The sequence below is a fragment of the Crinia signifera genome, chromosome 1 (genome assembly GCF_055691185.1).
Source record: "Crinia signifera chromosome 1, ASM5569118v1, whole genome shotgun sequence".
Classification (NCBI taxonomy): Eukaryota; Metazoa; Chordata; class Amphibia; order Anura; family Myobatrachidae; genus Crinia; species Crinia signifera.
The window spans coordinates 81,856,772-81,874,818 of record NC_139217.1 but is presented as its reverse complement, the minus strand read 5'-3'; positions in this window follow the sequence as shown (position 1 = coordinate 81,874,818).

The following is an 18,047-nucleotide window of genomic DNA, read 5'->3' as shown; positions in this document are numbered from 1 at the left end:
CTGGGATGACATTTGGGATGACATTTGGGATGCCATTTTTATTTTTGTGTTACTGGTAGTGAAATGTTTCAGCACGTGTATAGTGTAGGGGGGGGTACAAACTTTATTTCAACACGGGGGGTATGTAGTGTGTAGTGTGTATGTAGTGCAGAAAAAAAAAAATACTTTATACAAAAAAAAAAATTGAAGGGGTTAAAAAAAAAATTGAAGGGGTTAAAAAAAAAAATTGAAGGGGTTAAAAAAAAATAAAAAAAAGGTCCTGCGCCAAAAATTGAGCACAGATGTTGGTCAGTAACGTACGTCACTGAACAGCACTCAAAGGCAACAGGAATTTGATCAAAAAAAAAAAAAAATAGATCAACCCTGTGCCGAAAAAGCTGATCAGTGATGTACGTCACTGATCAGCGCACAGTGGCCACAGGACACCCACAAAATCACAGTGTGTGTAAAAAAAAAATTAAAAAAAGACCCCACAGCACCCACAAAAAAAAAAAAGGTGATCAGTGATGCGACACTGATTACCAGTGAGGGGCAGCAGGTGCACAACCTTTGGTGCAACTGACAGTGCAACTGGCAGCAACTGACAGGTATATATAAAAAAAAAAACCTCTGCACCCCCAAAAAGTTGCTGATCACCTCAGATATAGTGATCAGCACAAAAGGCGGGGGCAGCAGACACAAAATTTAGCACTCTCTATCACTCTCTATCACTCTCTGTCACTATCTCTCTCTATCTCTCTATCTCTCACTATCTATCACTCTATGACACTGCAGCAGCAGCAGTGACAGGTATATATATATATATATATATATATATAAAAAAAAAAACCTGCGCCCCCAAAAAGTTGCTGATCAGTTAATTTATACTGATCAGCACAAAAGGGGGGGCAGCAGTCAGTTATATAAAAAATATATAGCACAATCTGTCACTATCTCTATCTCTCTCTCTCTATCTCTCTCTATCTCTCTATCTATAACTATCACACTGCAGCAGCACAAAATATAGCACTCTCTGTCACTAGGCCTCTCTATCTCTCTCTATCTCTCTCTCTCTATCTCTCTCTATCTCTCTCTCTCTATCTCTCTATCTATAACTATATCACACTGCAGCAGCACAAAATATAGCACTCTCTGACACTATCTCTCTCTATCTCTATCTCTCTATCTCTCTCTATCTAACGCTATTACACTGCAGCAGCACAAGTTCACAGGACGTCACAAGTAACAGGATCCAGGAAGCATCCAGCACACTACAAGCAGGATCCAGGAAGCATCCAGCACACTACAAGCAGTGATCAGGCAAGGTATTTGCAAGGATCAGGTAAGTATTTGGCAAGGTTCAGGTCAGTATACTGCGGCAGCTAGGCACGGTGACCGCACTGCACGCAATTCCAGACCGGAATGGCGTCTGCAGTGCAGTCACCGTTAGTTTAAATCCCCCTCCTTGGCTGTGATTGGTCCGTCGGTCCGACGAACCAATCACGGCCTTTGGGGGCGGGCGGGGTGAGGTGGGGTGACACCAGTGTCACCCTTACACCCCGCGGTGATTGGTGCTGTACTTTACAGCACCAATCACCTCCGATCCCGTGTCACCGGCGAACGTTATTCGCCGGTGACACAGGAAAACGCTGTGAATAGCTGTTCACACTGAACAGCCAATCACAGCGATCGCCGACGGGGGGGCGGCATCGCAGCCCCCCCTGGGCATGCACGGACATGTCTGCTGTCAGGGACAGCAGACATGTTGTAACTGTCACCGCGTCTATAGACGCGGTGACAGTTACAAGCCATGACGTACATTTACGCCATGTGTCGGGAAGTACTTGGTGTCTGGTCTATGATGTCTGGTCTGGTCTATGATGTCCAGGAATCATTTATTTACTGGAATGTCCGTGTGGCCTACAGTATGTAGGCCAAACAAAAAGAAGCTTGAAAGTAAGGGTAGGAGAGCATATAAGCAATATAAAAAAGGCCTCCAGACACACAGCCTCTCCCAGCATTTTTTGGAGTCACAATAAAGATCCAAGTTTACTAAAAATCAACGCCATCGAAAGAGTAACACCAAATTGGAGAGGAGGAGATCCTTCAGAGAACTTAAAAAGACGTGAATCAAAGTGGATATATGAACTGCAAACACTAAAACCAGAAGGACTGAATATAGACTTCGAGTTTGCAAGTTTTTTAAAATAACTTTTTTTTTAAATAATAATTTTAAAATAACCATTTTTTTTTATTCCATCACTCCTTTTACTTATTCCCTTCACCAATATTTTTTCTGTGAATATATATTATCCATAAAAGAACATCTTATCCATATACATATTGCTCCAAACATAACCCCATTGAATACCCCATTCTATTCTACACCATGTGCATGCCGCCAAAGGTGAGACTTACTTCTGTTTATGACAAATAAAGTTTTTTTAATGAACAAAAGAAAAAAAGTTTTTTCATGGCTACAACGCTATAAAATCAAAGGCCCAAACAGACAGCCATCATCCTTGACAAAGAGGCTACTGCCTTGAAACGCGTTGGAGAGAGGGAAGCGTGAGACCAGCACACCCGCCACACCGGAAGCACGGACTGCGACTTCCGGTTTCGGTAAAGCAGCGTGCTAACGGCACAAGGAGATGGGGAAGGAGAGAAACGCTGATACCTGAAGAACATCCAAAGGAGAGGTAAGATTAGGGATAGACAGGGCCTCCGCAAACCTCCCGAATACCATCTACTACCTACGGTAACTTCCGGGTCACAAACCCCGTTATTTCATCTGAGTGCGATCCACGTGTAAACCCACAGGAAAAAACTCCACTTGCTCCAGAAGGGGCTGTAAACATCCAAAGTGATTGCTTTGCCAATTGTGCTGATACAATTGTATTTTATATTTCATTTTACTTTTATATTTACTTTATTATATATATTTTTTTTTTTTCATTTTTTGCTCGGCATGCACAGCCCACATATTAGCTTAGATACAAGCGCTTGATAAAACCCAGCATATTTTATGCCTGAGGGATAGCCATGGAGAAGAGCAATTGAAGGGAAGGGGTGTAATCTAAAGTTTAATACCTTATACACCTAGATGAACACAATACCACTTAAGGAACTAATGTAAGGCCACCCACAGAAGATATGAAAAATGTTGTCTATCTCCATGCCATATGGAATCTAATCTGGATATCGTATAGTACAATCAGTGTTTATTGGAGCTATACATTATTATAACTTGATAGTTGTTTTTCTGTTAAGTAAATGGATTCCCATAGTTGGGGCATGAAGACTATTTGATATTGTTCCATCTGGGTCTGTCCACCAAATCAACTAATTTATCTTTCACTGTTGACATCTAAGCTTGGAGGTCAACATGAGCTGTAAGAAGATCATTATGTGAAGAGCTCATGTCTTGAATTTTGTTTTCAAAGTTACCAGTGTGGTCACCCAGTCCTGAGATCTCAGTACGCAATAATTACATGGAGGATTCCATGCCCACCAACATATCTGTACAAAAGGCTGTATTTATCTGGAACATGGAGGAAAACAGTTGGGGAGGAACTGGTATTCAAGTGCGGTTCTACTGTATAATTTTATTCATTTTTCTGTGAAGTTCTGTTTTGTTCTGCTCCAGGTTATCAAGAAGTTCTATGTTTCCGTCACTTCTGTAGTATTAGTAATAACTGCTTCACACTGCAGGCTTCCTAAAAGTAGTCATCAATAACATACACACTTCCACATTTTAGTGCATATTAGTAAACATCATCACATCACCTAGTAATTAATTTACAATAGATGATGCAAATATGTAAAGGTGAATGATTAGAACAGCCTGGGCCATGACAGCGGCTACGGGCAATGGAACATTGCATTTGTGTATTCTTTTTTTTCCAATATGTGTTTTATTGAGAAATTGCACATTAAACACAATGCGTTCAACATAAACCGAAACACCTTCAATCATCACAGTAAGGATTGCAGTAATAAGATATTACAAATCGCCAGTGTGAAAGTATCGTCCTAGATCACAACTATGTAATTGCGACAGATCCAATGATATCAGTGATATTGAAGTTTTATGTAACTAGATAACTGAAAGTCTAGACAAAGAGAGGTAAATAGGCAATATATGTTACCTGTGTATTTCTACACCGCAATCGACTTGTCGGCAGGATGTGTCCAAGACAGCATATATTGTTTGTAGTTACATTCAGGATGAATATGTGTCAAAATGCAACACATTTAGAACTTACGTCTAGCAGGTTTTTTTTTATTTTTATTTTAAACTATTAACAGTAATCATCTACTACTACTATAACCTATTGCCTACCCGCGTCCAAGAGCCGTCGATCCATCCACAGAGTATCCATCCAGTCAAGGTTAGGAGAAGATATAGGGAAAATCGAAATGGTCAGTCAAGAGGAGATAGGGTTGTTATTAGCAAGGAGTTGGTAAGAGTACCATGTAGTATATTGAAAACAGTTTTGTATTTCCATTTTAGTGTGGGGAGGTAGAGTCTGTATGTATTTTTCCCAGCATTGGAAAAGAGCAGGTGTTAGTTTTCCTTTATGTAAGGTCGTTTCTAACCAGTCCATGGTAAACAGGAATAAAAGCCTAGTGGTTGCCATGTGGACAGTAGGTGCAGAATTATGTATCCACTGTTGTAGTATAGCTTTGCTGCCCACTGCAGACAGGATAACCACAAGTTTCTTGCTATATTTCGGAATTTGGGGTTGGTCGGTTAAGCATCCAAAGAGTGCCCAAGAGACGGTACAACTAAAAGATATGTTTAGGGTTGTGGCACTGTAGTGACAGAGGTCTTTCCAGAATTTCTGTATATAATGCCAGTCCCAGAAGCAGTGTAGAATATCTGCGTCATCTGTGGAACATTTGGGGCACTTTGTCCCTTCAGCGATACCCATTAGGTGTCGTTGTTTAGGTGATAAGTATGCTCTATGGAGCATTTTGTATGCCATTTCTTGGTAAGAGCTTGCTGGGATAAGTTTTAAATTAAGTTGAAAGGTTTTCATGAGTTTCTCAGGGGAGAGGAAAGGGATTTGAGTTGTCCATTTGGTTATTTCTAGAAGTTCCGTCTCTGGATCAAGTTCAGTACGTATACGTGAGTATATAATAGATGTGGAGTAAGATGTGGTGCGGTGTAAAGAATCTAAAGAATTTGTGAAGTATTGATCCCACAACCTGGACAAGGCAGATCGCATATAATGGGATGCCTGAAAGTATGCAAATTTATGCTGGGGTTGTAGACTATATTTCTGTGAGGCTTCCGCAAATGTCAGTGGATTGTTGGAAGTATTCAGCAAGTCTCGTAAGGTCCTAATTCCAGTGGGTCTCCATTCTGTGAAAGGTGTCTTAGCCAAACCGTTTTGTAAATCTAAGTTGCCTACCAAGGGTAAGAATAAAGAATGACGATGTTGGAGTTTTAATGTTTTCCTAGATTTCTGCTAAGCCTGCAGTAATAGATTGTCTCTTGTTATGGAGTGTAAGATAGAGGGTTTGGCATGTAGCAGGTAAGTGAGGGAGAGAGGAGTACAAAGTTGAGACTCTAGTGTTACGTCTGTGTATATGTTAGATGTCGTGATCCAGTCTATCGCGAAACGCAGGAGGCAGGCCAAGTTGTATTGGTTAATGTTGGGTAGGTTGGTTCCTCCCCTAATAACCGCTTGTGTCATTTTTTTGTGACTAATTCTCAGCCGTTTTTTGTTCCAGATGAAATGGGAGATGGCGGTGTTCAATGTTGTGAGGTCCGATTTGGTTATTAGAAGGGGGGTCATTTGTAGGATATAGAGAAGCTTGGGGAAACTAGCCATCTTGACCAAGTTACAATGACCTAACATATTCAATGGCAGGTCCTGCCAGAGGTTAACTTCAGTTTGTATTTTACGTATGACAGGGGTAATATTATGGGAGTAAAGATCCCGGGTATGCGGTGTAAGAGCTATACCCAGGAAGGTGATGTTATTTGTAGCCCATTTGAAGGGGAAAGGGGTGGTCTGGCAAAATCTCGGCCGCCCGAACATAGCTAGTGCTTCTGATTTTTCAAAGTTGATCGAGAAGCCAGCAAAAGATGAGAATCTGCTAATGGCTGAAGTTAGTTGGGGAATGTCTTGGTTGGGGTTAGACGTAAAAATCAGCAGGTCATTTGCGAAAGATATAATTCGTAATTCCCTGTGGCCTACAGTTATCCCAGAATAATCCGCAACTGTGTGATGTATCTAATGAATGGTTCTAATGCTAGGTTGAAAAGTAGTGGGGAGAGGGGGCAGCCCTGCCGCGTTCCTCTCTCCAGAAAGAAGGATTAGAAAAGCATGTTGTTGACCAACACTTGTGCTGTGGGATTAGTGTAGAGTGTAGAGACAAGTTTGCAAAAGGTCTCCCCAAAACCCTGGTGACGGAGTACTCTGGTTAAATGGGGCCATGCAATCTTGTCAAAGGCCTTTTCGGCATCTAGATTGATTATGATGTTGTTTTGCATCTGTTGAGAGCATGTATGTGTGATCGCAGCAATGGCTGCGCGGATTCCTTGTACTGAATGCCTACCTTTAACAAATCCCAGTTGAGCGGGCGAGATCAGGCGGGCTAAGGAGTCTTGTAGTCTATTGGCCATAAGTTTAGTCAGGATTTTTAGGTCTTGGTTCAAGAGTGATATGGGGCGGTAAGAACTTGTGAGCGAGGGGTCTTTTCCTGGCTTTGCTATCACTATGATTCTCGCTTCATTAAATCGAATTGGGGCAGCCCCAGAGGATAGGATGTGGTTGTATAGTTTAGTCAATGTGGGAGCTAGTTCGCTACTAAGCATTATGTAAAATTCCGGTCCAAAGCCGTCTGGGCCTGGGCCTTTGCCATTGGGTAGTGATTTAATAGTTGCCATAACTTCTGCCTCGACTATCTAGAAGATCTTTCTCTTCTGGTGTTAATGTTGGTAAATTGGCTTCTTTTAAGAAAGGAGATCCCTCTGCTTCGTTATCTGAATCGGCTGTGTATAGAGTTTTATAGTATTACATAAATTCTTCACATATAGCAGTAGGGTTGGTGATAATCCTGTCTGAGCTAGTGATGGCGCTAACCCCAGTCTTGGTTTGTGAGCCTTTGGCAAGGTTCGCCAACAGCTTGCCGGATTTGTTACCCCAGCGGTGATATTTATTTATTTGATAATTGTGCTGAGTTTGAGCTTGCTCTGTAAGATAGGTGTCATAAAGTGTTTTTGCTGTAAGATAAGCCTCTCTGTGAGTTGGGTCATCGTGTAGTTTGTAGGATCTATAAGCCGATGTGATTTCGGTACTTAGACTATGGAATTGAGTTAAGAATTTTTTACGTTTAGAGTGAATATATGACATTATGTGCCCTCTAAGGACCGCTTTCGAGGCTCCCCAGAACAACGAAGGGTCATCATCATGAACTGAATTGTCTGTCACATAATTGCACCAGTTCTGTTTTAAATGTAGAAGAAAGTCTTCAGAATGTACAAGATAGGGAGGGAATCTCCAGCTCTTTGAGAAATATTGTGGCAGAGTAAGGTGAAGAGTTAAAGATGTCGGTGCGTGATCAGAGATAATGATATCTTTGATAGAGGTGTGAGTGATTTTAGGAAGCAAATGGTGGGATGTAAAGATGTAATCTATTCGTGAATGAGTTGAATGTGGGTGTGAAAAGAAGGATAATTCTCTATGGTGTATGGTGGTGCATTCTCCAGGGGTCTACAAGGTTTAGTTGGGAGCAGAAGGAAAGAAGAAAATTGCTGTCCATGCCAGCGGCATGTGAGCTTACCTTGGATCTGTCAATGGATGGATCGACGACAGAGTTGAAGTCACCTCCCAGAATCAGATTCTTGTTTTTCCCAAGACATGATTTTCTGTAGAAGTGCTGCATAAAAAGTTTTGTTAGAGGTGTTCGGGGCATATACATTAACCAACAAGTAATCTACATTGTCAATAGACGCCTCTAGTAAGATATATCTTCCCTCTGGATCTATGAATTTCTTCCTACAGGTATATTGTAAGTTTTCCCGAAATATTATGGCTACACCTCTGGTTTTGTTAGTGTATGGGGCAGAAATGCATTCTCCAATCCAGGGGGCTTTAAGAGAATTTCTAGGGTCTTCGGTCCAGTGTGTTTCCTGAAGGAATACAATATGGGGTTTTAAGCGATTGAGGTGGGAGAGCACTTTTTTTTTCCGTTTCACTGGGGTATTGAGTCCCTCTACATTCCAGGATATTATGTTATATGAGAGTAATGGGGCATTCCCTATAGAGTTTTGGTGGGAGTTGTTATGGTCTGTTATATTAACCTATGCCAGTGGATGGCAGCACAGTAAAGGTGAGAAAATTAGTAAAGCAGGGCCTTCCTCTGTCCCAGCGAGCAGAGAAAGAGCATCCCGAGACAGATCTAGGCTTCGGATCTAGGCAGGCAATCATAACATTAACAAATACATTTACAGAGATCAGAAAAGAAAAGGAAAAACACAAAAATGTACTTAGGGTACATTGTGTGAACATATACGGTATGCCGAAGCATACTCACAGTGTGGCCCACATTGTAGGGCAAGATGATGATACACAGCAGCATATCAAACCAGTTCAGGTGTCGGGGCGGGAAAGATGAGCTTTTGCTGCGGCTGGATCCTCGAAGAAGATCGGTTTTCCATTCTTGAAGATTCGCAGGCGGGCGGGGTACAACAAAGAGAACTTGCTCTTGCTTTCAAATAGCTGCTTGCAGATAGGGGTGAATTCTTTACGTTTGGCTTCTACCTGAATGGAAAAGTCCTGGAATATAAGTAAACATTCTCCATTGTAATATAGGCTGTCCGTCTTGCGATAGTGATCCAGAAGCGCTGATTTATCGGCATAGTTCAGGATTTTCATGATGACGGGGCGTGGGCGTCCAGGGGTGTTCTTCCGATCAGGGCCAATACGATGCGCCCGTTCAATGGCCAAAGGTATACCTTTCAGGTTCATAGCTAGTTGTTCCGGGATCCAGTTGGAAAGGAGGTCAAGTAGTTCATGACCTTTTATCGACTCTGGGATGGCGTTCACACACAGATTATTTCTTCGACTACGGTTTTCGAGATCGTCGAGTTTGTCGGTGAGGGTAATGATGTCCGTATGTTGGGTCTCTATTGTTTGTTGAGCTGTGTGTAGATTGTCTTCTAGATTAGAGACTCTCTGTTCTAGCTCGTCTATATCCAGAGCGGGTCGAGGATTCCCCGGAGTCTGAAGAGTTGCCTCCCTGAGTACTTTCTCGTGGAGCCGAGCCAGTGGGGGTCATGGATGGAGAGACTAGAAATCTTCTCATATGGGTGAAGAAATAGACTTAGAATCAAGTATGTGCTATGAGATGCAGTGTGTCATGGATTATAAGTGGGCCACGACTGTGAGAATCAGTCCATTGATTACATATTCAGAACAAGAGCTGTCACCTTCTGCTCACCAGGACAGGTCTGCAGCAGGCAGTGTGCTGCAGTCAGCAGCAAGGTGGTGTACACCAGGTGCACAAGTCCTTCTTCCTGAACACATGGGGGCACACTGTACACTGTGGTGTAGGAGAAGGAGGATGGAGGGTGGATGTAGGTCAGCAAGTACACACAGGCACTGGGCACTTGTTTGGCAACATTAGTTGGGCTTGGTGTGAGGCGTGCAGGATTGTCCCTGCATGGGGTTCCTGGTACAGGCCAATATTGTTACTGTCAGCCAGGCCAGGTTTTCGGGGGGGGGGGGGGGTTAAGGGAGGTATGAGGCAGCTGGTTTTTGAAGTATTATAGCAGGGCTCAGATGTTTGCTGTATCAACAGCAGCCAAGGAGGGGCATAGCAGCTTGGTATAGGAGCCCTTTCTCCCCCCTCTTTGAGGCTTTGCATCGGGTGGATGTGGATATTTCAGCCTGAGAGTGGCATAGGGGGTTGGGGGGACAGCGTCCAGCGGGTATATCTTGGATCTCTGGCTTACCTCCTCAGTGGTGTCGGAGTGCAGCACGGGACCGCCCGGGTGTAGTGGGATGCAGCCTCCAAGATGGCGCCCGGCCAGCAGTATGCTGCGTCTCAGCTCCGAATCCAGGAGCAGCATCCGCGAGGTTGGTGTAGGGGGGCGAGGGTGGTTAATGGCGGTCAGGCGCCGCCCGTAGCTCCCGCTCACCCGGCTCGTTTCTCTGGCGGCGATCTCCGGCGGCGATCTCCGGCGGGCCGGATCACAAATTGAGGCCGCGGCTTCAAGGGATGGAATAGGCCGCAACCCGCGAAAGTCGCTGAACGACCTCCCGGCTCTGCAGCACACAGCCCAGGGGACCAGGGGTTTCCAGCGGGGTATACTTGAGTGGGGGGTGCCTCCACAAGCCGATGTTAGGGCATTTAAAGAGGGTCAGCAGCAGGAGCTCAGCAGATACGCGTCTCGCTGCCTTCCCAGTCAGGCCACGCCCCGCATTTGTGTATTCTATTTGCACTGAACAGCTACTTACCTAGAAGACCATGTATACAGCAAAGGGATCAATGAGACCTAAAATGCAAAACTAAGATGATCAAATCGTCTATTATTTTACATTATAATAAAATTTGCAAAGCAGATTATTGGCCATAAGTTTGTAAAACAAATATTTGTGTTAATATTTGTGACTGCTTATTGTATAGCACCAAGTAGTCAACTCACAAGCTTAACCCCTAACTATAGGTTCCAGCTGGGGCTGTAAATCTGTCTCTAACCAGACTTGCAGGCACAGATGTAAGGTCAAAGTGCACCACAAGACAACCTTTCCAGTGAATCTCTTGTCAGTGCCTTTTACAGGTTGTGATGGAAGGGTTATTTGCGTTCTTTAGTGTCAGTTATTTTTCCATATGTTTGTATATGTTGGTTTATTTTACTGCAGATCAGAGCATGAACCAAAATTGCTTCACTAGAAGCATAACTGCAGATGACTTGTCTTAGTGCAGCTTCTGCAAATAACCCTTTATCACGTATCTGCATAGCTTCAAGGAGCAGTGTTAGAAGAGGACCTCACATGGAGTCATATGGCTAAGAAAGTGGTGTATAATGACCCATATTATAGGGTGTAACAATGGTGTGGGTGACAGACTGGCGTAAGCCAACAAGCAAAGAGTGAATCAAGGCAAAATAACTATTTTTTTTCCTGCGCCAACAAAAGTACTGACTTTGAAGTAAACACGAGTTCAAAATTGTATGGAGCAGGGCAAAAATGCCCCCCCCCCCCCTCCCCCTCCCTTCCCCTTTTATGACAACACTCAACCACATATGTACACTTATGAGTTGTATTTCTTCTGGTAAGCAATACATTACAGTCACGCGCCACAATGGAATTAGAATTTGATGTTTCAGGAAGATTTGTGGAAATAGATAGTCCCTGCCTTACTTAACATCATAACCAGAATTAAGTGATCCTGCAGGCTTAATGCTGCCTTTTTCTCTGACTTTCTCTGATGTTTCCTTGTCTTAATATGTATTACTGTCCATATTATAATTTTATTTGTCTCCTTGATGGTGGCAGCCATTTTGTTGAAGACTAAAGCCCCGTACACACGGGGGAGATATATTGCTAGCAATATATTGCTGAGCAATACATTGCTCAGTTTCTACTTTTCATCAGCGACCAGAGATGGTCGCTGATGAAAGGAACCTCTGCCGGCGGTGCCGCAGAGGTAATCAGCTGGTCGCAGGAGCAAGCTCCTGCGACCAGCGATTAGAATGGGGCTGAAAACGGGAGCGCGCACTCCTATCACTGGCAATATGGTCGCCAGCGACCATATTTCCAACGATTTCAGCCCCTATCGCCCCCCGTATGTACACAGCTATATGTATACATATCCTTCTTCGTAGTTGCAGCAGTGAGCACCCTCATGCTGCAGTCCTGGGAGTCCCGCACCTGATTGCGCCCTGAGCAAATCCAACTATATATGGTGCAAGCTTTGTACTAATGAGAAATGTTTGAAACCTGACCGCGTATTGGCCTTAGTACATCCCGCCTTTTGCGAGAAAAAGGGAAACCTTGTTTTAGTAGCGTGGATGAAATGTGTAAGTAGGAAGCTTGAGAACAGGTCTTTTTACAGATCACATTGGTGGAGATATCGGACTGAATGAACTCAAATATATGGTTCATCAGGGATGACTGAATAGACACAATTACAGAAATAGCGGTTCCTTCCTGTTATTACTGACCGCTTTATATTGTATAAAAACCTAAAGTCCACTCTCAATTATAATGTGCATATTTGTGTATACCAAAGCACAGTCCTCTTTCCTGAGTACACCACAAATCCACATCCTAAAGAATATTACAGGAAACATACAGTACTTTATTAGGAACTTCTTTCATAAATTGTTTTAATGAAAACATCTGGACAGCGTGGTATAATTAGCAGTACTTACTTAGCACCGGGTTGGAAAACAAGTAGAAACAAAACAAAATTTAATTATTTGGAGAATGTTATATACAATGCGATGATGGATCTGTGTAAAAAAGTTTTGCCGTTATTTATGCAGGTGGGCAGTACATGTGCAAATATCTTTGCGATTCCTGTTTACGCATGGAGTAAACTGTTGATTCTGTTAATTAATGAATAACTTATATTATTTATACAAAGTAAATTCTGAGATGCAAGTAGCTGGTCACTCACTCACTGCATTTGCGTGGTGGTGGTGAAGACATAGCGCCTTTGTTATGTGTGCAGGCTGTGTGGAGCACATATGACCTGGGTCCAGGGGGCCCACACCCAGGGGTGGATTGGCCACAGACCTAGCAGGGAAGATTCCCGATAGGCCGATGCACCTGTGAGGTCACTCATACACCAGTCACTCATTTTATGATCTGACACAGTCCAGACTAGTGGCCCCGTCTCCCTCATGTCTCCCACATTTGCCAGTTCACAGAGCAGAGTACCTGATGTTGCAAATATTTATCTAAGGCGGGTGCCCATCTATATCCATTGGGACATCTGTTAAAGGGACAGAAGTGGGTGCTATCTGGGGGTGTGATGTATTAATCCCACCTATGATGGCTCCACCTACATTTGATTTGGTGCTGCCTAGGCAAGGCCACTTCCAGGGCCACTTTTAGATCCTAATCCGCCTCTGTTCGCACCAAGCACCCAGAGTATACTTTCTTTGTGCAATAATGTGGGTCACTCCTTCTATATTGCGCCATATTCCCAGTAACATCATTGGACAATGGTGCTGTGTCGGAGCCTTTGCTCTCTTGTGCGCATTCACTATCATATGTTACATTGGCTAGGATAAGAAATTCATAAAAAAGGGATATGCAGTCAGGAACTACAGAACAAATCATGACAGAAAACACATCAGAAAACAGGGAAGCGGACATTTTGTGTGCATCATGGTTGTTATGGAGGTTGGGCTTGGGGTGCTGGTAGGGTAGCCACCTCTCCCGGATTTCAGTGATTCTCCCGGATTTGGTGGCAATCCAGGAGGCTTTTCTAGTCACCCGGATTCTGGGATTCTGCTGGACTGGTCTATAGGAACATGGCCGCTGGCCTCCTGCACTGAGGACATGTCTGTGCGGGAGGCCACTACAGAGGGTGGGGCTGTGGGCAGGGTGTAGGAAGGTAGTCGCCAGACACCAGGAAGTAGCCTGTGACGATCACACCCTACTTCCGGGCGGTGCGTTCCACCTTACTTCCCGCTAGTGCTGTAGCCTGTGTCTGTCAAGTTCAGGTAATGGCATCTGTACAGGGGGAGCAGCCTGTGGTGTCCTGTTATTTTACAGGGGGAGCAGCATATGGTGTCCTATTATTTTACGGGGGGAGCAACCTGTGGTGTCCTGTTATTATACAGGGGGTGCAGCCTGTGGTGTTGTGTTATTAATACTATACACCTCACCTCCGATGGAGCAAATGTTTTACTTTTTTTTTTCTTTTTGTCTGATCACGGGTCGCGATTGTAGCTCCGGCCTCTTACTGAATTACTCTACACCCACTCACAGCTATAATTTTGTTGGGGGGGGGGGGGGGGGGGATCTCCAGAAATCGATGATGCATGAGGTGGCAACCCTAGATCCTGGATAATGTTTGTCATGGGGCTGTAGGATCTATACAAGGTGAAATGCATAGGGGACTTGGTATGTGGTATAAGGGCCATGATAGTTCACCATAAAAATGTGTGGTCCTGGGACATATAGAGGCTTATATAGGACAGGCACTAACTGATGCAAAGTACTCAGCTGCAGAAAAGATTCCCATTTGAAATCATTAAGGAGCTTTCTAGGCCCTGGGTAGAATGGGGCAGAAGGTCAAAAGCTCCTGGACATCTTAAGCTGCACTGATGGTGTCACAGTTACAGAGGGAGGGACTAGGCCTCAATTTGTGAGTATTTGAAAAAGACAGGGTGGATAGAGTCTTTCTGTACCATGTTCAATAGCTCCAGGACCGTGGGACAGGCTGAGGTCAGAAGGTCAGAACTAAAATCATCTGGTATCTGCCTTAGATCCCTCAAAAATGCTTATATTGTCTAAAGGGCAAAATAGCAAGACTAGAACTCCCGCTGCAGTGATTTTAATGGCCAGCTGTCAAGCACAATAAATCCCAGAAAATGTCACATTATTAATTTATTTATTACCAGTCATTTTATATAGCGCACACATATTCCACAGCCCTTTACAGAGAACATTGGAACATTCACATCAGTCCCTGCCCCAGTGGAGCTTACAATCTATATTCCCTACCCCCACATGTACACGCACACACAGACATTCTAGGGTTAATTTTGTTAGGAGCCAATTGACCTACCAGTATATTTTTGGATTGTAGGTGGAAACCGGAGTAACCGGAATAAACCCACGCAAGCATGGGGAGAATACGCAAACTCCATACAGTTAGGGCCATGGTGGGAATTGAACTCAATGCTAACCATTACACCGTATGTGCTCAGTGCGCCCCCTAGGTACGTAAGACTGGGCAGCATGGAGCATATATGGTAGGTAAGAGAGACACTGGAGTGAACTCGCCATGATGGAGAGCGGGAATATAGGGTCGGTACTTGTGAGTTATCCGGGCGTCCGATTTTTAAATCGGGTCGGATCGGGACATCGCATCGCATCGCATGCGACCATCGGATGCGATGCGATGCGATGACCCGATTTTTCCATAGGAATCAATGTTAAAATGGACTGAGTCCATTTTAACATGGAATTCAATGGGAAAAAGGGGTCCTTTTCATACCCCTACTATCCAAGTGGGCATGGAGTTGGATATAAACCTGTGGCGAGCGTAGCGAGCCACCGAGCCTGAAGCGTGGCGAGCGTAGCGAGCCCCGCGAGGGGACACGGAATACCGTCCCCTCGCGGGGCTCGCTTCGCTCGCCACGCTTCGGGCTCGGTGGCTCGCTACGCTCGCCACAGGTTTATATCCAACTCCATGCCCACTTGGATAGTAGGGGTATGAAAAGGACCCCTTTTTCCCATTGAATTCCATGTTAAAATGGACTCAGTCCATTTTAACATTGATTCCTATGGAAAAATCGGGTCATCGCATCCGATGGTCGCATGCGATGCGATGCGATGCGATGCGATATCGCATCGCATCGCATCTGATTGTATGCCTTAACTTAAGGCATACAATCAAAAAATCGGACGCCCAGATAACTCACAAGTACCATAGGGTCAACAAGAGACATCTGATGGGAGCCCAAACAGTGTAAGTGGGCATGCTTATTTTTATAATGCGCACTAATGAATTGATTTCTTCACTCACCAAGCACAGAGCAACACCAAATGCTTTAAATATACTGTTCCTTTTTCCCCCCAAAAATTGTTTTATTTTCTCCTTTAAGCACAGAGGGCCTGATTTATAGGCAGAAGTTGCCTATAGGGGTAAGGCCACACCTCCTAGGTTTGACCACACCCTCAGTATCCAGGCCCTATTCCTCTTTCAGTGGCCCAATTACTATTCTGTAATTGTCATGTGGTGGAACTGATCTAAGCACAAGACATTTATATGATCCTTAAAAGTGACATATTCAATTAGATGTATTAAAACTAGATGACACATTGAAGCTTCCTCCAACAAACCCATCATTAGGGTAAATTTACTAAGATGGGAGTTCTATTTCAGACCTTCATTAACAATATTTTTGTGCAGATCATCTAATTTGTACGCACTATATCATTATCAATGAGCACTCCCGCGGATCATTAGCAATGGCCTCCATCTTCTGTACTGCAGAACGATGGAGGACATCTCTAGCGAGAGCCATGCTGTGGAATGAAGCATGGTTCCCCCTCGTCATGCCAGGCATCGGCAAGTGTGTAAGCAATTACCGATGCAGGCTACCCACGGGCTCCATCACTCTCAACATCGCACTGGGTACACATCGTCTAATGTGAACCCAGCTTTAGAATCCAAAAGGTGTTTTGTACTCACATCATTTCAAGTCATCTGTTCTTATTTCATTACAAGTTGTATAACGAATGAAAAACACATTAAAATGACTCGTTTGTGAACTAACCACCATTAAAGTTGTTTCTAACAGTGCTTTCTTTCTAGAAGGCATTGCTAATGTAAAATAAACAACTCTAATGCAAACACAGCGATCCTCTCCAGTGCTTTTTACATTGCATGGCGCCAGACTTAAGACCAACGTTGCTACTGGGCTGTGTGTAATACAGCAGCTGTATTCTAAACACTTGGGAGAGACAAACAACACAAGGAACGCCTAGCGAACAGGCCTGAATCACCCCATTGAGAAGCAGACTGAATAAAGTCAAAGATCTGAAGCCATAAAAAATGACTTGGCAAATACTAGTGGTAAACGTGGTAAACGTGTAATGCACCACCACATATTGCCAAATGATAACACTTGATTGTTCCTCTAAACAGGAAGGTCTGGACTTTTTAAGAACAATGGAGAGGATTATTGTAGACATATTTGTATAATTACTTTGTGTAAATAGTGTTAGTAATCTTACATGTAAACCTAGTCTAGCAAGATAACAACAACATTTATATATATATATATATATATATATATATATTTTTTTTTTTTTTTTTTTTTATTGCACCTACATTCCATCGTCCGTCTCCTGAAAATGTGTGCAGAAAGCCGTCCTTTAAAATATTTGTGTGCCACAAATATATAAGAGGTATGTAATTAAAATAAATAAGCTGTCACTCACTCACTCACTCGTATTGGTCAGTGGTTCATACTGGTCTTCTGACAATAGCTCTACCTACAGCTATGGACCTCAATAATGAACATGTGCAGAGATAGTTAGATTTGGTTGGTTGGTTACAGTGTAAAAATAAAGTAGACAGTATTTACCCTGCATAGAAACAAAATAACTCTCTCTGCACATGTTACATTAGCCCCACCTGCATTTTGAGAACAAATGTTTCCTGCAATCAGTTCTGAATTAGGCCCTTAATGCACAACAATTTTCACCAGAGATTTAGCAAGCGCAAGCCTTACACCCTAACTGGTCAACTTATCCATTTGCATGGGCGTGATATTAGTGCCCAGGTGTATGTATCAACATGCACAGGCAGGGACAGGAGCTCTGGGCATCAAATCCCCTAGAAAACACCCACAAATAGCTGACTGGAACAATAAAGTGGGTGCAGACTGAGGGGACAGAGGCTAGCTGAAGAGACAGAAGAGGCAGAAGGGTGCTGGATTGAAAGTCAGAAGGGTGCTGGCTGTGGACACAAAAGACTCAGTGTGTCCTAAACCAAAACTCAGCACCATCAATGTACTGTAGACTCCACATGAGGAACTATGTAAAAATCGGACCCGGACTAAACCCCGGACTGCCGCACCGGACATCAAATTCTGCAGTCCGGGGCTTGAAGTGTCCGGTCCGGGGGCATCCCGTCTAGGGGGTGTCTTGTCCGGGGGGGAAGTCCCTGTGATAGCAATCATTAGGCACATGGTGAAGGGGAGATTACAGCCTCCCCTTGTGGTCCAGACCATCCAGTTTTTGCTACATGCCCGGACCATACAGGGAGGCTTATTCTCCCCCTCCTCCACACCCTGGTGACAGGTGTCACAGGCAGCCCCCCGTACAGGAAAACCCCGGACAGGACACCCCCCCGGA